Source organism: Hyperolius riggenbachi, chromosome 3 (genome assembly GCF_040937935.1).
Source record: "Hyperolius riggenbachi isolate aHypRig1 chromosome 3, aHypRig1.pri, whole genome shotgun sequence".
Taxonomy (NCBI): Eukaryota; Metazoa; Chordata; class Amphibia; order Anura; family Hyperoliidae; genus Hyperolius; species Hyperolius riggenbachi.
In genome coordinates this window covers 419,974,753-419,997,055 of record NC_090648.1, presented here as the reverse complement: position 1 = coordinate 419,997,055, position 22,303 = coordinate 419,974,753, and positions in this window count along the sequence as shown.

The following is a 22,303-nucleotide window of genomic DNA, read 5'->3' as shown; positions in this document are numbered from 1 at the left end:
ATTTGTGCAGCCGCTTACTCTAATCTTTAGCTTATCTGATGCGTGATCCTAGCCACTCATCTAAAGCCTAGCAGCACTAACCTTTTTTGCCCTCAAATCCTATCAGAAAAGCTTTCTACACATACTAGCTGGTTCTTGGCCAAGGCAGCTGCTTGCAGACATCGTTGCAGGGAATCGAGCATGTGTATGGTGGCCCTTGATTCTCCTCTACACGTTAGCGACCCATTCACCTGGCGGATTGTCTTGGCCGAGCACTGGTCAAGGGCATTGTTCTTCTAATCCCCTCACCTTCATTGTGTGCAGTTCCATTAACCCTACTCCCCTTGCATTGAAACAGAAGGTGGCACTAGCCTAGAAACTAGTAGCATGTCAGTTGGACCCACAATTGAGTCACAATCCTGCCTGAACGACAGCGCTTGTATGTGTGTGTGAAGCTTAAAGAGAACCTGAACTGAAAATAAAAAGTCAAAATAACAATAAACAGGTCATACTTACCTCCTGTGTAGTCTACTCCTTAATCTCTTTCTCCTCTCCTGCGTCCCAATTGCCCACTGGGATCAATATCCTTTGTCCTCCATTTTAAAAATGGACATTAGCCCAGGGCCGGGGCGAGGCAGAGGCGAGAGAGGCTCCAGCCTCGGGGCGCAGTGTAGGAGGGGGCGCACAGCTCACTCAGCTATCATTCCCCTATTGTGTTTGAAGCAGAGAAAAATAAGAAAAAGGGATACATAGCAGTGACTTCAAGCCAGATAACTAGAGATTAAGGTGTTAGGGGGTTGGGGGCCCTGGGGGGGCCTCTTAGTCTAAAAGAAATGTGTGTGTGACGGCTGGGGTGGAAGGGATGGAGGGGCGCACTTTAGTGTCTCAGCCTTGGGTGCTGGAGGACCTTGTCCCGGCTCTGCATTAACCCATAACCGCTTCCTGGTCAGCACACTGTTAAACTGTAATATCACACACTTGAGCCATAGGGAAACATGGACATTACTTTGCACATTCCGTTGTAACTGACAGCTGCTGATATATAACTGACAGTAACTTGTATATTTCAGATCTGACAAAATATTGTCAGAACTTGATGGGATCACCGTAAGAAGAAAATGGTGAGCTTCTGAGAGGAACTGACGGCAATGTATGCATGTAATATTCATTTGCAGATACATCATGTGTTTATTTTAAATAATTTTACTTGCTTCAGGTTCCCTATAAGCAAATGAACTGTCTAAAGCTACTCTTACACTTTTTCCTTGGTTGAAATGGTCATTTTAGATGCTGTTAGACAGAAATGTTCTGGTGTCACTGACCTCCTCTTTAGTGGTCTGATTGAATGTTTTGCTTTCACCGGTGGGAAATTCCTTTAAATTACCCCCATTGAAGCTTGTCCTCCTTCCTCCCTCCTCTTCTCTCCATAAAACGGAACATGCTGCTTGGCTAGGAACTGTCAGTATGACTGTTTTGGTCTTTTTTCCAAACTGCCACCCGAGATGACCCCTAAGGGCTAGTTCACATTTGAAGCGTTAATCACAATTGCATAAATAAATATGCATTTTTACCGTGATTTGCACTTGTGATTCCCATTCAACAGAACCAGGATCACAACATGATCCTTCCCAAAGTGCTGCACGCAGCGCATTTGTGAATGATCGCAAACGCCGAAGTGAGTATGTATCCATAGGGATACATTAGCAGCAGAGCTTTGCTGATCGACGGCGATCAGCAAAGCGCTGCAAAAGTGCCCAAGTGTGAACCATTCCTAACAAATGTATTGGACAATAGTGTATACATCACTTACTTATAAAGAACCCGAGCTGGTTCTACAAGTAAAAAAACATGCTGCCTGGGGGTTGCTGGACCAGGCAGCGCTCATTAACTCCTCTCCCACCACTCCTATCTGCAGCCAACCATCACTTTCACTTCGGTGACCTTTGGGGTCACAACAGCAATCAAATAACAGAGGCGCCAAAAGGATAAAAGGGACTAAATGAGCTTAAAAAACAATTTGGTAATAGAGGAGGCAGTGGTGGACTTACCTCCTCCAAGCAGAACACACGACTGTAGATTTTCAGTCAAAAAATGTTTATTGGGTACTCCATTGGAGTACCCAATAAACATTTTTTTACCCAATAAACATTTTTTGACTGAAAATCTTCAGTCGTGTGTTCTGCTAGCAATGGCTAGCAATGTGCAGGGGGCACGGACAGCCACGATCAGGGCACACAGAGGCATGTCCTGCAGATGATAACATGCCTCTATGTCCCTTTTTTTTTAATTTAATAACCCGCCTCGGGTTCTCTTTAAGCAAATTTCCAGTACAAGCACTAACATCTATCTTATTCTGTCTCAAATGTACTGCCTGTATTACATGCAGAAATCAAGTGTAGGCATTTCATTGTGGGAGAAATAGGCTGATCTTCCTTAACTTTTTCCTTTGTCACTTATTTTCTCTTACTTTAAATAACCTGTTCATGATTTGATAAGTTTTGTAGTCAGCATATTGGAAATAACGGCGAAAACCTGCTTGTTTTGGATCAGACCAGCCTACTGCAAATCCAATTTTGGTAGACCTGATTGGCTCATCACTAGACTTAATATACTTATTTCTAAACACATTAGGCAAGTAATCTTGTTATTATGATGGGTTTTTACCATTTCCAAGCACAGATATTATCATAGCTGGCTTATTAGAAGGTCAAATTATAAGTGACAAAGGTCATATTCAATGGCTACTTAAGACATATGTTTTATCATCTAAAGGTTCTAAAGATGTTCTGTAGATTACATCAGTTTAGTAGCAATACAGAGGGATACAGTTTGCAATGAAGCACACCAAGCACCTCTACTTCTTTCTGCAGTGCAGCTCTTTTGGGCAGGAGTGACAGAATCATAAATTGTCAGTGTGAAAAAATAAATCTGTGCCGTCTCTAAATTGAATAAAAGGCTAAGAGGGGGCCTAAAGCAAATATTTAGAGGTGCCTTAATGTAACTTCAGAAATCATCCATAGTGCCTTATGCCTGGTACACGCCATGCAATTTCCCGTCAGAGCGATGTGTCGAATCGATTATTTCTGAAAGGTCTGATCTGATTTCTGATCATTTTTTAATCAATTCTGTAAAAAAGTGATTGAAAAAATTGATGAGAAAAATAATCAGATTGGACCTGTCAGAAATTATCGATTTGACCCATTGATCTGGTGTGTACCAGGCAGTTAGAAGCCCCTTAAACCTAGGATATTCAGGTATACAAATATTGCTGTATAGTAAACTTCGAAGGACCTGGCCAAGAAGTTAATACTGTATATCAGAAGTTTACTATATCAGAATTGGCCACACATTGTATATAATGATACAGACGCATGGTCTGGACCTGGGGATTGAGTTTATTATAGCCAGAGGTTTACTATCTCAGAGTTTACTATAAGAGATTCTAATGTATTATTCCTATGATTAACCACTCTGCAACCGCCTAATGCCAGAGTGGCTCCCCCCAGGACCGCCTAACACCGATCAGCGGCAAGTCGTGGAGGTGGAGATTAGCGGGGAATGTGCTGAATGACGGAGCTCCACTCCGAGATCAGCCTGCCAGCCCGCGATTACGGCTGGCAGGCTGTTAGAGGGAAAAAAAAACATTGTTTTTGATTGTACAGGCCTGTGATCTAGCGCAGCGCTGTAATGGGGGCAGCCCTGTCACTTGGCTGTCCCCTGGAGTGGCTCACAACGCGATTCCTCTCATAGGCTGATGCCTATCGCAGTCACTGGATCTCGGAGGAAGGGAAATTTTAAAAAGTAACAAAATGACAAAAAAATGTCATTGCTGCAGCAATCAGATGCCACCAAACAGAATGCTCTGTTGGTGGCAAGAAAAGGAGGGCAGATTCATTTGTGTGCTAAGTTGTATGGCCGTGCAGCAGTTAAAAGCTGCAGTGTGCTGAATTGTAAAAAAAATTGTAAAAAATGGCCTGGTCACTAACCCTGTGGTTCTCAAGCAGTTAATTAACACATGCAGTGCCTTACCATAATGCAACCCGCAACACCACAGTGCTACCCCCACACTGTGTATGTCGCATTGGTGGTGCATTGCAGTGCGGTAAGTCGCTTTATAAAGTGGATGAAGTCTATGACTCCTGCAAATATTATGTTTGGTCAGTGCTATAAAATACTACTGCTCAAATATGTTCCATGCCAGCTTGACCCCAGTATTGGAACATCATTGTAGCCATCCAATAAGGAAAATTCTGGTGTTATGTTCTTGTCACTGGAAAGCTACAGTAGCAAAATGTACTAAAATGGCATCCCATGGAAAGACCACCTTATGTTGGAGAAACGTTGCTATTTAAAATAAATGTGCAGAGACTTCTACAATGGTGGGGAGGGACCATTTTATACTTTGTATTTAACATTAGCAGCACCCAAAAACAGTATTTGAGGCCCCGTTTACACTAGCAGGGTAAACCTGCGTTGCATTACCCTATTTTGCTGCAAGGGGTCGCAAAAGCTATGAACATCTATGGCGACTCTCACACTTATTGTGGTCTCTTGCGGTGTGTTGGAAGTATCTAAGCCGATGCAAGGGCAACAGCATATTACAGCAAGCACTGTGCTTAACACATTGTGCTTGATTCACAAAGCAGTGCTAAGTGTTAGTACGTTTGTGAAAATCCCCTTATCACGCCCAAACACAGTTTGGGCTTGATAATTAACACTCGCGTGCAAAGTCACGCGTGCAAAACTTGGCGCGCACAGCGGGGTGCGCGGAAAACGTCCTTATAGGGGCATCGGGTGCGCTGTTTTCTTTGCACCGCGATGCGACGTTTCGCGCGCACCGCACTGTGCGCCTGCAAAGTTTTGCACCCAGGACTTTGCACGCAAACTGATTTTTAAAACGGTGCTAACCTAGTTAGCACCCTACTTTACATGCCCAAAGTCTTTAGGCATGCTAACTAGGTTAGCACCGCTTTGTGAATCAAACCCCTTGTGCTTGGGGTAATGGAAGTCTATGGGGTCGGGGGATGCACTTAATGTAAAAGACGGAGCATGGTGCATCGCAGCACACATGCGTGGACTGACGGGAATCCCAATGATATACTTCCTGTCCAGCAGGGAGAAAGTCACTGTGGGGTGGGCGGTGCTTTGCATATGACCTTGTCAGCGCACTCTGCCACAAGGTCATGTTTTGCGCTGCGGTAGGAAACGGCAGGAGCGTTGAATCCCCACCGCAACATAAAAAAAATAGATGTAAAACCAACCTAAAGGAACTTGATGCAGGTGATTGGGGCACAGGTAGGGAAAGCTTATTTTGTCACGTCCAGGAGTGCTAGAGAGATTTATTCATTGATTCCAAATCAATGAATCAGAAAGTAATAGAAACATAGCCTCTGCAGAGCCAGGCGAGCAGCATTTCTCACAATGAAGTCTACAATGGCAGTATCCATACTCCTCCTATATCAGGTATCCTTTGATCACTCATTTCCAGTTAGTATCACCATTATGAGAGTATGCTGCCTTTTACATAGTGAAGCAAAGGAATCTATGAAAAGTATATCTAGATGAAGACTTTTTCTTGCATAAAAGTTGAAATCTATAATTATGGAGATAACTGCGGAGAATAAGTTCACATTCTTATTAATAACTACAGGATTTTGAATAGTGATGTACAGCTGTAATGATGTGCAGTAGCATATTATACAGAGAATAATCACATATTAACTTTCATGTATCAGAGATCAGGTAAAAGCTGTGAGTTCTAACACATCTTTGCTCTCTGTGCTGAACTGTTCAAAGAAGGCTCATTCATTTTCCTGGTAATATTATAAATTATATGGTGCTGAGCTTATGTATGTATTACAGTACCATAATAACACTGTAGTACCCAGATATCACTATTATGATCTAGAAAAATAATTTCCCAAAACGCCTGATGCATGTATGCGTGTCTGACCACCCTGGTCACGCCTACTGCACCGCAGTGCTGTGATTGGCCACAACTCTGATTGGATGGTGCACATGTGGCAGGATGGTGCTTGCAAGCAGAGCATGCTGAGTGCAACGTGGATGTAAAAACTATGTCATTGGAGCTAAGTTGAGGTACGGTGAAGTTCATTCACAAAGCATTGTTCTGCTTTAACATATGGGCCCTTATTCAATTAACTTTTTTTCCTGAATTTTCTCCTAGGATAGAGTTTTTCATCTTCTGTTCAAAATGCTCCCTGCAATTAAAACATGAAACAAAACAAAAGTTCAGCACCAGTGCACAATTAAATAAGCTGCAAGGGAGGCAATAAGCAGCTTTTAAAGCATTTAAAGCGTGTAAAGGAGTCAATTTCTAAAATGCAAGTTCCTGGCACTCAGGGCTGTAGCAGAACTCCGTCAGGCTTACCAGTCTAGAAGTTCAGGGAAGTTCTACTTTACCACTCAGCATATGTTGGAGCCGTTCTGGATAATAGCCACTGCTGAGTCCCTTGGTGTGGATAGAGCTGTCCAGGGAGAGATTGCAATGCTGCCAGGGGTGTAGCCAGGGCCGGAATTGTACTTTTTACCACCCAAGGCCTAGCATCACCAGCTGCCCCTGGTCCGACAGCATCCTAACCTCCCCCCCCCCCCAACACGACACAGATTGTAGTAACGTGATGGCAGGAATTACATTATAAACTCCTCTGAGGACAGTTAGTGATATGATGGCAGGGATTAGATTGTAAGCTCCTTAGCGAGTGGCACATTTGGTGAATGACAGGCAGGTCAGAGATCACTGTAAGTGCCCGTTCGCTGTCCCTTCATCCAGGACTGTGGAGTCGGAGTTGGAGTCGGAGTCGAGGAGTCTGAGTTGGAGCAATTTTGGCTACCCGGAGTTGGAGTCTGTGATTTCATAAACTGAGGAGTCTGAGTCGGATAATTTGCGTACAAAATCCACAGCCCTGGTAAGTATTAGACTAAGGAGTCGGAGTCGAAGAGTCTGGGCCATTTTGGGTACCCGGAGTCGGAGTTGGAGTCGGTGGTTTCATAAACTGAGGAGCAGGGGCGTAACTAGGCCCCACCGGGCCCCCCTGCAGAATTTCAGAGTGGGCCCCCCTCCTCCCTGGGGCCCTCTTGGGGCTTTTTTATGGGGGCTGGAGGGGTGGCAGCATGATGGGAAGTTCCCCCCCTCTCCCTCACCTCGGGGCTCTCCCCTCTGCGCTCCCCTCCAGCTTCAGTTACAGTGTCAGCAGCGGGCAGCGGCGGGCAGATACATACCTTCCGTGCGTTCCACCGCATACTCCTCGCTCTAGCGTCTGACGTCCCTTCCGGAAGTGACGTAACTCCCGGAAGTGACAATAGACGCTAGAGTGAGGAGTATGCGGTGGAACGCACGGAAGGTATGTATCTGCCCGCCGATGCCCACACTGTAACTTAAGCTGGAAGGGAGAGCCCCGAGGTGAGAGAGAGGGGGGGAACTTCCCCTCTCCCCGCCGACTGTGGCCAAGGCTTTCCCCTCATGCTGCCACCCCTCCAGCCCCCCAAAAACGGCCCGAGCGGGCCCCAGGGGGGGGGGGGGGGCGCCCCCCCCCCCCCCCCCCCCCGCGGGAGCAGGGGCTGCAGGCCCTATTGTTACGCCAGTGCTGAGGAGTCATGGAGTCGGACGATTTTTGTACCAACTCCACAGCCCTGCCTTCATCCTCTGGGTGCCATATCCGGATGTTGGTAGCCACCCACCGCTATGTGCAAACTCTGTGTAGCAGGATAAATGTTCATTAGGCTAACTGCTACTGCCTCCCTGCTGCCCACAGCCCGCCCCTTGCTTTCCTGGTGCCAAAGGCCATGGCCTTTGTGCCCTTTCCTGAAATCCGGCCATGGGTGTAACCTGGAGACAACGCTCAGCTCTTGCTGGACACCAGCTAAACAGGTACGCGCAGGGCCGGGACAAGGTCCACCACCAACAGAGGCTGAGCTGCCCACGTGCGCCCCCCCCCCAAAAAAAATAATAATAATATTAATGCAATCAGTTATGTTCGTACAATCAGTGGCTGTTAGACTAGAACTATGGTAAGGATTAGCATGTGAGTTCCTCTGAGGACAGTGAGTGACATGACTATGTACTCTGTAATGTGCTGCAGAAGATGTCAGTGCTATATAAATACATAATAATAATAATATGGTAGGACATTAAACTATGACTGTGGAAGGATTAGATTGTGAGCTCCTCTGAGGGACAGTCAGTGACATGACTATGTACTCTGTAATGTGCTGCAGAAGATATCAATGCTATATAAATACATAATAATATGGTAGGACATTAGACTAGGACTATGGTAGGATTAGATTGTGAGCTCCTCTGAGGACAGTCAGTGGCATGACTATGTACTCTATAAAGTGCTGCAGGAGATGTTAGTGCTATATAAATATATAATACGTATATGGTAGGTCATTAGACTATAGCTATAGTATTACAGGACAGGCTGGTGGACTGTACTGACCGACAGAACTGTGACCAATATTAGAGTGACCAGGAGGTGAGTGTGACAGGGTGGGCAGCGAGGTGGAAGGACAGGGGACAGTTGAGGAGGAGAGACTGACAGAGAGAGAGTGACAGAAGGTGATAAAAGAAAGAGAGAATGGGAAAAACATTGCATGACAGGGTATATTACCTCCTACTTTTTGGTGATTGTCCTGCTGCTCTCTGAAACACACTGCTGGGCAGTGGTGCTCAGCAGAGCTCGAATATTCGAGTAGCTCGAATATTCGAGCTCTTTTCCAGCTATTCGAGCTCGGTATTCGAGCTCCGAATAGCTGTAGCTATTCGAATGGGCTATTCGAGTACACTCAAATAGCCCATTCACTATTCGAGCTATTCGAGCAAACGGCGCTATTCGAGCTCGGTACCGAGCTCGAATAGCGTCATAGCCCAGATTGATGTCCTTAGAGCCAATCAGAGGGCTCCCAGGCCCTCTGATGGCAGCCAATCACAGAGGGGGACCCTGGCCAGCCCCTACCCTATAAATAGCGGCCGCCATGTTCCGTTTCTCCGTGCTTGCCTGAGACTTGTACAGAGAGAGAGTTGCTCCTTTGTGCTTTGGCTTAGCAAGAGCTCAATTGTGGTCATTTACCTAGCGTTTTTGCTCACATACACCTCCTATACACACCTATATTGTTGTTAGTTAGTTAGACATTGTATTTTAGTTAGTAGCTTTTGTGTTACATAGAGACAGGCCAGCTGCTGCAGGCTTACAGCTTTAGGCCTCAGGGCCTTGCCTGTGTGGGCAGCTGTCCTCCTGTCCTCTGTTTATTTCTCTCTATTCTATACCAGTATTTCTGCTGTCCTTTACTACTGATTGTATTAGTATTGTAGTTATATACTGTAACTGTACTAGGACACTCACTGTCACTGTTCATAGGCTACTAGCTGCTCCTGCGTGTGTGCACTCACTTTCTGTGTACACACTACACACACTCTATTTCCTTCTGATAACTGATTGATTATTGTAATTGATTATTGTAATTAGTTAGTTGTACTTACTGTTACTACTTACTGTACTAGGAGTCTAGGACACTCAGTCACTGTTCATAGGCTACTAGCTCCTGCGTGTGTGCACTCACTGTCTGTGTACACACTACACACACTCTATTTCCTTCTGATAACTGATTGATTATTGTAATTAGTTAGTTGTTTGTACTTACTGTTACTACTTACTCTTACTGTACTAGGAGTCTAGGACACTCAGTCACTGTTCATAGGCTACTAGCTCCTGCGTGTGTGCACTCACTGTCTGTGTACACACACTACACACACTCTATTTCCTTCTGATAACTGATTGCTTATTGTAATTAGCTAGTTGTACTTACTGTTACTACTTACTCTTACTGTACTAGGAGTCTAAGACACTCAGTCACTGTTCATAGTCTACTAGCTCCTGCGTGTGTGCACTCACTGTCTGTGTACACACACTACACACACTCTATTTCCTTCTGATAACTGATTGATTATTGTAATTAGTTAGTTGTTTGTACTTACTGTTACTACTTACTCTTACTGTACTAGGAGTCTAGGACACTCAGTCACTGTTCATAGGCTACTAGCTCCTGCGTGTGTGCACTCACTTTCTGTGTACACACTACACACACTATATTTCCTTCTGATAACTGATTGATTATTGTAATTGATTATTGTAATTAGTTAGTTGTACTTACTGTTACTACTTACTGTACTAGGAGTCTAGGACACTCAGTCACTGTTCATAGGCTACTAGCTCCTGCGTGTGTGCACTCACTGTCTGTGTACACACACTACACACACTCTATTTCCTTCTGATAACTGATTGCTTATTGAAATTAGTTAGTTGTACTTACTGTTACTACTTACTCTTACTGTACTAGGAGTCTAGGACACTCAGTCACTGTTCATAGTCTACTAGCTCCTGCGTGTGTGCACTCACTGTCTGTGTACACACACTACACACACTCTATTTCCTTCTGATAACTGATTCATTATTGTAATTAGTTAGTTGTTTGTACTTACTGTTACTACTTACTCTTACTGTACTAGGAGTCTAGGACACTCAGTCACTGTTCATAGGCTACTAGCTCCTGCGTGTGTGCACTCACTTTCTGTGTACACACTACACACACTCTATTTCCTTCTGATAACTGATTGATTATTGTAATTGATTATTGTGATTAGTTAGTTGTACTTACTGTTACTACTTACTGTACTAGGAGTCTAGGACACTCAGTCACTGTTCATAGGCTACTAGCTCCTGTGTGTGTGCACTCACTGTCTGTGTACACACACTACACACACTCTATTTCCTTCTGATAACTGATTGCTTATTGTAATTAGTTAGTTGTACTTACTGTTACTACTTACTCTTACTGTACTAGGAGTCTAGGACAATCAGTCACTGTTCATAGTCTACTAGCTCCTGCGTGTGTGCACTCACTGTCTGTGTACACACACTACACACACTCTATTTCCTTCTGATAACTGATTGATTATTGTAATTAGTTAGTTGTACTTACTGTTACTACTTACTCTTACTGTACTAGGAGTCTAGGACACTCAGTCACTGTTCATAGGCTACTAGCTCCTGCGTGTGTGCACTCACTGTCTGTGTACACACACTACACACACTCTATTTCCTTCTGATAACTGATTGATTATTGTAATTAGTTAGTTGTACTTACTGACTGTTACTACTTACTTACTTACTGTACTAGGGACACTTACTCAGTCACTGTTCATAGGCTAGATCCTGCGCGTGTTTGCGCGTGCGTGCACTCACTGTCTGTAGTGTACACACACTAAATTTACTTGTGATTACTACTGATTATTGTAACTGCTAGTTGTACTTCCTGACTGTTACTACTTACTTACTGTACTAGGGACACTCACTCAGTCACCTCACCCACCAACCCACTCCATTAAAGTACCCCACTTTTCACCCGCCCTTTTAAAAAACTTTTGTCTATACGCCCAAAACATCGAAGATGTCTGGAAGTGGCAGCCAGCGCGGTTTGGGCAAGGGGAAGGGCAGCAAGGGAATCAGGAGGAGAGGGAGCAGCATTGTGGCAGGCCGCGGCCGCGCCACCATGCACAGTTCCGCAGCAGCAGCAGCGTCAGTGGCTAACATTCCTCCCATAGCCACTGGCCGTGGACGCCTTGGGCGCCGCCCAGCAGGAGCATCTGCAACTCACGCTGCAGAGACACAGCAGCAGCAGCGTGTAGCACCTGCTCCGATTTTCCTCCAGCCGGGTCGGAAACGTCCCATTGAGGAAAAGCATGCAGACACTGTGGTGCAACTCATGACGGAGGATGAGCAGCCCGCCATCAGCTCTGCATCCGAGGCCTCCACCCTCACCACCACCACCACCACCACCCCTGTTCGCAGCAGCCGCCCAGCAGGGTCTGGGGAGGAGGCCAGTTCACCGTCACAAGTTGGCGACCTGTCACTCAGCAGTATTTTTACCCCAGGCACCATCAGGGTATTGTCTGCTGTTGTTGGCGATTTTGAGGAGGAGATGCTGATGGGCACTTTGGGGGATGAGGGATTGGACAGCAAGACTGTGGCGACAGTCAAGCAGCCCATCCATGCATCAGGAGAGGAGTTTGGGGGGTCATCATCCCAGCAGGACATGTTTCAGGAGGGGGAGGATGATGATGACCCGGTGACAGACAGAGACTGGGTGCCACCACCTCCAGGGGATGTCGTCCTCAGCAGCTCTGAGGAGGAGGAGGAGGATGCTCTTGTGGGCCTTGCAAGGAGGCGCATCATTGCAAGCATTGGCAGCAGTAGGCAGGTCCCACAGCCTGCTGGTGTCTCAGGCTCAGCAGCAGCAGCAGCAGCATCTGCCAGTACCACCACCAGCCGCACCCAAGCCCCCCAAGCCCCCCCCCAACCACCACAGGGAGACAGGCAGCAGCGCTTCCATGCCGTAGGGGGATGTTTCTGTCACCAATCTGGCGATATTTCACCATGCCCACTGTGTACAGCAAGTACGCCACTTGCAACCACTGTCAGCGGAAGTTGAGCAGAGGTGCAGACCCCTTAAAGTTCAGCACCAGCTCGCTCATCAACCACCTTGCTGCGAAACATTTCCACCAGCATGAGGAGTTCCAGAGGCTGAAGGCATCTGGTGCTGGCAGTGGCACCACACCCATCACTGCACAGCCTTCAGCAGCAGCAGCAACAGCAGCCACCCGCCCTCCTGCTCCTCCAGCAGCACCAGCAGGAGTGTGGAAACGCACTGCTCCTCCCCCCTCTGCAACTCCTGCCGCCGACACTGAGGCCTGTTCTGGCAGCCAGTCCTCAGTGGCCTCCTCCGCTGTGTCTGCTGATTCCCGTGCCAGCAAAAGGCCACGCCAGAGCCTTTTGAGCGAGTCCTTCCAGGGGGTGGTTAGGGCTCTGCCTCCCAGCAGCCGTCGCGTGCGGCAGCTGAACGGCTTGCTGGCACGGGCCATGTGCTCCCAACTCCTGCCGTACACGCTCGTGCAGGAGGGGAGCGACATTCGTGCGCTGCTTGCTTGCGCAGCCCCAGACTGGCAGCTCCCCAGCAGACACTTTTTCTCCCGCAAGGCCATTCCTGCACTGCACCGCTTTGTGATGGCCAATGTGGAGCGAGGGCTGGAGCACGCGGTTGGTGAAAGGGTCCACGTCACCATGGACTCCTGGAGCAGCCGCTTCGGGACAGGCCGCTACCTGTCCTTCACTGTCCACTGGGTCAGCTTGGTGGAAGGGGGTGAGGATGGGAGAGCAGCAGCGGGCACAGCAGCAGCAGCAACACAGTGGGTGGTGCCACCCCGCAGGGTCAGGGGAACTGCAGCAGGTTCCTCCGATCCTCTGCCATCCTCCGGCACACCTGGCCAAACCCCCCGCCTCAGCAGCAGCGTGAAGGCCCGCCACTGCCAAGCGCTGCTGCACTTGGTCAGCCTTGGGAAGACCAAGCTGACGGCAACCCATGTGTTGGCCAAACTCCAGGAGCAGGAGAGGATTTGGCTGACCCCCAGAGGCCTCAGAGTCGGAGAGGTGGTGGCCGACAATGGGGCCAATCTGGTTGCCGCAATAGACAGGGGAAACCTGACCCACATCCCCTGTCTTGCCCACGTGCTGAACCTGGTGGTGCAGAAGTTCTTGCGCACCTACCAGGGGATGGGCGAACTGCTGGAAACGGCAAGGAACGTTGTGCGTCACTTCCGGCGCTCGGCTGCAGCCTGTGCGAGCCTGGAAGACGTGCAAAAGGAGCTGGATCTGCCACGCCATCGGCTGATCCTTGACGTTCCGACTCGCTGGAACTCCACCCTGGCGATGTTGGAGCGTCTGGTTGAACAGAAGCACGCTGTCAACCAGTACCTTGCCCTGGCCACTGTTTCTGCCGCTCAGAGAAGGGACAAGACCAGCAACATCCCGTCCATCGTCCCCGATGATGACTGGAGGCACATGCAGCAGGTGTGCTTAGTGCTGGCTCCCTTTCTGCAGGCCACTAACATGGTGAGCAGGGACCATGCTATGGTCTGCGAGTGGGTGCCCCTGGTTTGTCTGCTGAACAGGGCCCTCGATGCTTTGCTGGAACAGGGAGCGGCAGCCTTGGACCAGCAGGAGCGGCAAGCAGCTGCACAGTCCACCTCTGAGGGGGAGGAGGAGGAGGACTTGGTGGAGGTCCCTGACCTTGCTGGTGATGAGGGGGAGCAGCACAGTGCAGCTGAGTTGGTGCGGGGGTGGAGAGAGGATGAGGCTGACTGGGCAGAGGAGGAGGATGAGGACAGCAGCACTGCCGTCGATGTGCCAGCAGACGTGGCCCGCCTCTTCCCAATGGCAGCGCACATGCTGACGTGCCTGCGCAGAGACCCCAGGGTGATCCAGATGAAGCAGAGGGAGGACATCTGGATCAGCATGATGTTGGACCCACGCCTCAAGGGGAAGTTGAGCCAGTTCCTGCCGCCTGCAGGAGGAGACCCAGCGCAACAAATAAGGAGTTTGCAGCAGGCCCTTGTTGAGCGCTTGGAGGAAGCCTTCCCCCAGCCTTCCACCCCCACTGTCCAGCAGCCAGCACAGAGGCAGCAGCAGGTGCCTGCATCCAGCAGCAAGCGCCCCACAGACCTGCTGTCTCTCAGCCATGAGCTCTACAGGACTGTAGAGGCTCCGGCAGCAGTGACTAGAGAGGAGGTGCATGCAGCTGCATCCTCCACCGGTCACAGCCAGCGCCTGACCCGCATGGTGGCTGACTACATGGGGTCCTACAGCGGGCTTGACAGCGATGCCCCTGTTGATCCCATGGAGTATTGGGTCAAGCGCCTGGAGATCTGGAGCGAGCTGGCGCAGTACGCCCTGGAAGTGCTGTCCTGCCCCCCTTCCAGCGTGCTGTCCGAGCGCTGCTTCAGTGCAGCTGGTGGTGTGGTCACCGAGAAACGCTCACGTCTGTCTCACAAGTCTGTGGACAGACTGACGTTTCTCAAGATGAACCAGGCGTGGGTGGAAGGCGAGTTCCTGGCCCCTGTTGTCGGCGAGAGGGGGACATGAACTGGCTAAGAACCATCGTTAATGTGCCTTACCACCCTTTACCACCTCCTGGCTCCTGCTCACTAAGCCAGCCTGGTTCACTTTGACTATTACGTCGCCTGCAGCCACACATTTTACACCTACAGTGGGCTGCTGTGTACTGCCCTTCTGCTGTCTGTCTGTGTTTCCCACTGCCAGGGTACACAGATTTACCTTCTGCTGCCACTCTGCCACCAGCTATTACGTCAAACAATAGCTATATATCTGTGTAATTTGTTTTACAAACAAAACCAAAAAACCATTAAAAAAAAAAAAAGGTTTAATTTTTCTGAGGTGCCCGGGTTGAAAACTGTGTTGTCCCAGTTGTGTATTGGACACGATGTGGGCTGCACGACCGCTGTCTGGGACCTCCTGTTGTGTTCATTTACGGCCTGGTATCACCGCTAGGTACCAGGGCTATTATGTCACGCTGCCTGCCTGCTGCCACACTCACACTACTCCTCCATTCCTCCTGCTGCTGCTGTCTGTCTGTGTTTCCCACTGCCAGGGTACACAGAATTACCTTCTGCTGCCAGTCTGCCACCAGCTATTACGTCAAACAATAGCTGCACACATAATTACTCCTCCATTCCTCCTGCTGCTGCTGCTGTCTGTCTGTCTGTGTTTCCCACTGCCAGGGTACACAGATTTACCATCTGCTGCCACTCTGCCACCAGCTATTACGTCAAAAAATAGCTATATCTGTGTAATTGGTTGTAAAAACAAAACAAAAAAAACCAAAAAAAAAAAAAGGTTTAATTTTTCTGAGGTGCCCGGGTTGAAAACTGTGTTGTCCCAGTTGTGTATTGGACACGATGTGGGCTGCACGACCGCTGTCTGGGACCTCCTGTTGTGTTCATTTACGGCCTGGTATCACCGCTAGGTACCAGGGCTATTATGTCACGCTGCCTACCTGCTGCCACACTCACACTACTCCTCCATTCCTCCTGCTGATGCTGCTGTCTGTCTGTGTTTCCCACTGCCAGGGTACACAGAATTAGCTTCTGCTGCCACTCTGCCACCAGCTATTACGTCAAACAATAGCTGCTCACATTACTCCTCCATTCCTCCTGCTGCTGCTGCTGCTGTCTGTCTGTGTTTCCCACTGCCAGGGTACACAGATTTACCTTCTGGTGCCACTCTGCCACCAGCTATTACGTCAAACAATAGCTGCACACATAATTACTCCTCCATTCCTCCTGCTGCTGCTGCTGTCTGTCTGTGTTTCCCACTGCTAGGGTACACAGATTTACCATCTGCTGCCACTCTGCCACCAGCTATTACGTCAAAAAATAGCTATATCTGTGTAATTTGTTGTAAAAACAAAACCAAAAAACCATTAAAAAAAAAAAAAGGTTTAATTTTTCTGAGGTGCCCGGGTTGAAAACTGTGTTGTCCCAGTTGTGTATTGGACACGATGTGGGCTGCACGACCGCTGTCTGGGACCTCCTGTTGTGTTCATTTACGGCCTGGTATCACCGCTAGGTACCAGGGCTATTATGTCACGCTGCCTGCCTGCTGCCACACTCACACTACTCCTCCATTCCTCCTGCTGCTGCTGTCTGCCTGTGTTTCCCACTGCCAGGGTACACAGAATTACCTTCTGCTGCCAGTCTGCCACCAGCTATTACGTCAAACAATAGCTGCACACATAATTACTCCTCCATTCCTCCTGCTGCTGCTGCTGTCTGTCTGTGTTTCCCACTGCCAGGGTACACAGATTTACCATCTGCTGCCACTCTGCCACCAGCTATTACGTCAAAAAATAGCTATATCTGTGTAATTGGTTGTAAAAACAAAACAAAAAAAACCAAAAAAAAAAAAGGTTTAATTTTTCTGAGGTGCCCGGGTTGAAAACTGTGTTGTCCCAGTTGTGTATTGGACACGATGTGGGCTGCACGACCGCTGTCTGGGACCTCCTGTTGTGTTCATTTACGGCCTGGTATCACCGCTAGGTACCAGGGCTATTATGTCACGCTGCCTACCTGCTGCCACACTCACACTACTCCTCCATTCCTCCTGCTGATGCTGCTGTCTGTCTGTGTTTCCCACTGCCAGGGTACACAGAATTAGCTTCTGCTGCCACTCTGCCACCAGCTATTACGTCAAACAATAGCTGCTCACATTACTCCTCCATTCCTCCTGCTGCTGCTGCTGCTGTCTGTCTGTGTTTCCCACTGCCAGGGTACACAGATTTACCTTCTGCTGCCACTCTGCCACCAGCTATTACGTCAAACAATAGCTGCACACATAATTACTCCTCCATTCCTCCTGCTGCTGCTGCTGTCTGTCTGTGTTTCCCACTGCCAGGGTACACAGATTTACCTTCTGCTGCCACTCTGCCACCAGCTATTACGTACAAAAATAGCTATATCTGTGTAATTTGTTGTAAAAACAAAACAAAAAAAACCAAAAAAAAAAAAGGTTTAATTTTTCTGAGGTGCCCGGGTTGAAAACTGTGTTGTCCCAGTTGTGTATTGGACACAATGTGGGCTGCACGACCGCTGTCTGGGACCTCCTGCCTGCTGTGTTTATTTACAGTCCTGGTATCACCGCTAGGTACCAGGGCTATTATGTCACGCTGCCTGCCTCATTGACTGCCTGCTGCCACACACTCATCCTCCTCCTCCTGCTGCTGAATTTACCTCCTGCTGTCTGTGTGTTTCCACTGCCAGGGAGCACATACAATGGCGCTTCCAACATGCGTGCGCCACCAGCTATTTGTTACGCTCAAAAATAGCTGCATTTCTTTAAAAAAAAAGATTTGAAAAGAGAAATAAGTGAAGAAGAAGACGATATAGAAGAAGATGAAGAAGATGAAGAAGAAGAAGATGAAGAAGATGAAGATGAAGATGAAGAAGATGAAGAAGAAGAAGATGATGAAGAAGATGAAGAAGAAGATGAAGAAGAAGATGAAGAAGATGAAGAAGATGAAGAAGAAGAAGATGAAGAAGAAGAAGAAGATGAAGAAGATGAAGAAGATGAAGATGAAGAAGATGAAGAAGATGAAGAAGAAGAAGATGAAGAAGATGAAGAAGATGAAGAAGAAGATGAAGAAGATGAAGAAGAAGATGAAGAAGATGAAGAAGATGAAGAAAAAGAAGATGAAGAAGAAGAAGATGATGATGAAGAAGATGAAGAAGATGAAGAAGAAGAAGAAGACAATATAAAAGAAGAAGAAGATATAGAAGAAGATATAGAAGAAGAAGATATAGAAGAAGAAGATATAGAAGAAGAAGAAGAAGAAGATATAGAAGATAAAGAAGAAGAAGAAGAAGTATATACAGTACTGAACAAATTTCTGGACACAACTTCTCTTTTCAACTTTTTTTTTTTAAAGGAACATCCCCACATAATCACTTGCTGTTGTTACTTGGAAAAAAAGAGGTTTCTTGCATCATTCACCCTCAAAACAAGTGTTGGAAGCTATTTAAAGGATACCACAACTAAAATGTGACATAATGAGATAGACATGTGTATGTACAGTACCTAGCACACAGATAACTATGCTGTGTTCCTTTTTTTCTTTCTCTGCCTGAAAGAGTTAAATATCAGGTATGTAAGTGGCTGACTCAGTCCTGACTCAGACAGGAAGTGACTACGGTGTGACCCTCACTGATAAGAAATTCCAACTATAAAACACTTTCCTAGCAAAAAATGGCTTCTGAGAGCAAGAAAGAGGTAAAAAAGGGGAATTTCTTATCAGTGAGGGTCACACTGTAGTCACTTCCTGTCTGAGTCAGGACTGAGTCAGCCACTTACATACCTGATATTTAACTCTTTCAGGCCGAGAAAGAAAAAAAGGAACACAGCATAGTTATCTGTGTGCTAGGCACTGTACATACACATGTCTATCTCATTATGTCACATTTCAGTTGTGGTATCCTTTAAGGCCATTTCGAATAGTCAGCTCGAATAATGAGCTCGAATACCGACTCGAATAGTGAGCTCGAATTCCGAAGTCGAATCGAATAGTAAAAATTATTCGACTCGAATATTCGACTGACCTCGAATAATTTACTATTCGAATTCGACCTAACTCGAATTTTGAAAAGGGGTATTTGAGCACCACTGCTGCTGGGCTGTGGGCTGGCTCTGTCCTCCATGTGTCACTCTGACTCCCTCCGGGACATGCTGACCTGGCTCCTGTGTGTCTGGGTCTAGTCTCTCCCCCCTCTTCTCAGCGTACGGTTCACTGCTCACTGCAGACATGCTCCAGCACTTACAGACTGTCCTCTGCCTTCTATTCAATTTTAGCGCTGGCCAGTGACGTACGCCGTGACACGGTGTTCAGGAGAGGAATCAGGAGGAGGGGCGGACACTAGCCGTCTAACAATACAGTAGCAGCATATAAAGCTGTGCGGGCGGGCGACTGTTCTCAACCACAGTACTTTGTTTCACGGGCCCTCCTGCCTCCCAGAAATATAGCGCACACATGGCACAACAGCAGGTGAAAACAGCAGCGGGGGAACAGCAGGTCGGCATATTGCGCTCATCCTGATCAGCGCTCAGAGGCTGGAGCTTCGCCAGCCTCTGCCTCGGCCCGGCCCTGGGTACGCGTGTCCCCCCTGACGAAGGCACAGAGATGAAACCCGTGGTAGGGATGGTGTTGTGGCTTGCAATAAACAAAGATGTTTTCCAGTAACTGTTCCATCTCCCCTGTGTGTCTTCATCTGAAGGTACAGTCTGCACTAAATCTCTAATTTTGTTGGTTGGCCAGCCCACTCCTAGTGACCTAGGCGGAAGTTGAAGAGGCAGACGGAGAAGCATTACACACACTCCTTTGTTTAGTGGTGTCCAGCAGGAGCAGAGCTGTGTCTTAGGGCCCTTTTCCACCAGCGTGTTTGCGCTGGCTGAATCGCAAAAATGCAAACCGCTAGCGATTTTACAATCGCTACGGTTTGCTTTTTAACATAGGAATCGCGGTAGGTCATTTCCACTACCGCGATTCGTTTTTGCCCGGGAACGCGAACGCGCGGCGGAGCGATATTTGCCGCGATTTTGCTATGCAGTGTATAGCATAGCAAAATCGCGGCTGCGAACGTCGGGGAATCGCCGGTAATTGCGATTCAGCAATCGCTAGCGTTCAGCGTGAACGCTAGCGATTGCTAGTGGAAAAGGGCCCTTAGCGTTACACCCCTGATCTTCGCCAAGGGACTCAGTGGTGGCTGTTATAGCCAGAACAGCTCATTTTGTCACGGCTCACTTGTAAGAGTAACAGGGGCTCTGCTACAGCCCTAAGCGCAGGGAACTTGCATTTTAGAAATTGACTGCAATTAAAAAAGTTCTAAAAAGTAGGTGACAAAGTACTGTCAAAATTATTCAGAGTATTTTCTTGCTTTTGGCTTAAAAGGTATGTTATTGATAAGATGTGAAAATATCACCAAGAAGAAAACATAGGAGAAAAAGTGAATTGGATTGGGCCCATTATGATAGTAAATAATGGTTTACACACCTAAAGTTTTTTCTGCTCAAAACTTAACATGTGTTAAAAATATACTGCATAAAGTAACTAGCAAGCAAGCAAGCACATGACAGGTACAATATTTGAACATGCTTATGTGTTATCCACTAGCTCACAGTTAAACTATGCATAATATATTGGACAGATGGCAAGTACTGAGTGGTAAAACTTAACAAGCGTCAATTGTCATGTGCTAAAATAAAGTGTAAATCCATGTGTTACAACATAATACTAAATTACTCAATGTGAGCTAGTTTAGTATCAATGCTGTAATATACTTCGAGAGGAAGACAGAATGCTTTTGTGCTCTTCTGAGGCCAGTGCTCGGTACGGTGATATGTAGTTACGTGTTTCTTGGAGCTTTGGCTGAACAGAAAAACGAAGGAAAAAACGCAGCATGCGGTAACGATTAAAAATCCGAATTGGATGTAAAAAATGATTAAAAATCAGAATAGCATGCAGTGCGCAGGGAGCCTTACAGTACGTGACTGAACCATGGAGGATGCATACAACTAGTCCCTGTACATTGCTTTGGGTGCTAAAGCTGAGCAGAGACTTCCATACCCTGCAATTCCTTAGATATATCGTGGTAGTCAGTTATAGCATCTTCTTCTAGCATTCATGATAACTGGTTTAGTTACATGGCAGATATGTCTAATTGAGACTGACAGCACCTTCCAATTTTGCTGCAGTTTCTTGCATCCCCATACAGCTTTGCAGTACTCTAAACCAGAATCAGTATCATTTATTTCTCCGTACAAACGGAGTTTGTACCCGGAATTGGTTTTGGCTCATACAGGTTCTGGAAGGATGGGGGGGATAATGTCCGAAAGTCAAGAGCTCAGGCTGCCATACCACGGCACTACTGCAAGCACTTGGCAATCATCTGTCATCCCTAAGGAGACATGGGGGGAGGGGGACAGAGGGAGGCGAAGGTTCAGTAGTGTTGACCCAGTTCTTCATGAAAGAAACCTGCGGTGATGGCTGATGCTGCTGAGGATCGTGATTGCTGACATCTGGCATCAGGCAGTGCTGGCCAAGGTGTTCCAGTTCAAAAGGTACAGTGGTGTTCATTTCTATGGTGGGTCCCACCTCCTGGGCAGAATTCAGCAGGGCTGGTCAAGATAATCTGGCTGTCACAGAAGCATTCAGCTGCAGTGGCCCTTACTTCTGGTTTAGTAGCTGGCATCATGGAGGGGCTGAACCAGAGGCGTCCCTGCTGCGGTGGAACAGCAGTAGCCGATGGATCGATGGAGCTGGAATCCAATGGCAGTGAGGCCAAAGGTTTCCCGATCAGCTTGAAGTTCTACCTCAGTGAAGCCCTGGTCTCCTGGGAAGCAGTGGTGGACTACACAAGGCCTGTACCTGCACAGACAAAGGACCCAGGCTGCGGCAAGGTGGAAAAACTCCAGGACCCAGACTGCCCACAACCCGCACCAGCATCCCAGGCTAAAGCGGACCACACTGCACACCTTCAGGGAGAAAAGCAAGGTGAATTGGTAGGGAAAAGGGAAGAAAAACAAGAAAAGGCCAGAATCTTGTGGCCATGGCTGCCAATTAAGGTGCCATCTTCCTGAACTCTTGTTTACACTACACACCTTGAAAAATGCATTGGAAAATGCGTATGCAATTTTACATGTTTACAGAGAAGTGGTTCTGCATTTTAAAGGGCGTTGTTTTCAATGCATTTTTTTTATAGCATGCGCTTTTTGACAGACAGGAAACTCTCAAAAGCCATGCGATTTTTAAACACACTCATGGAGTTCTATTGCAATGCATTTCTTAGGGCAATGCACAGAAATGCATGCAACAGTCTGTTACAAAATCACGTACTACCACAACGCAC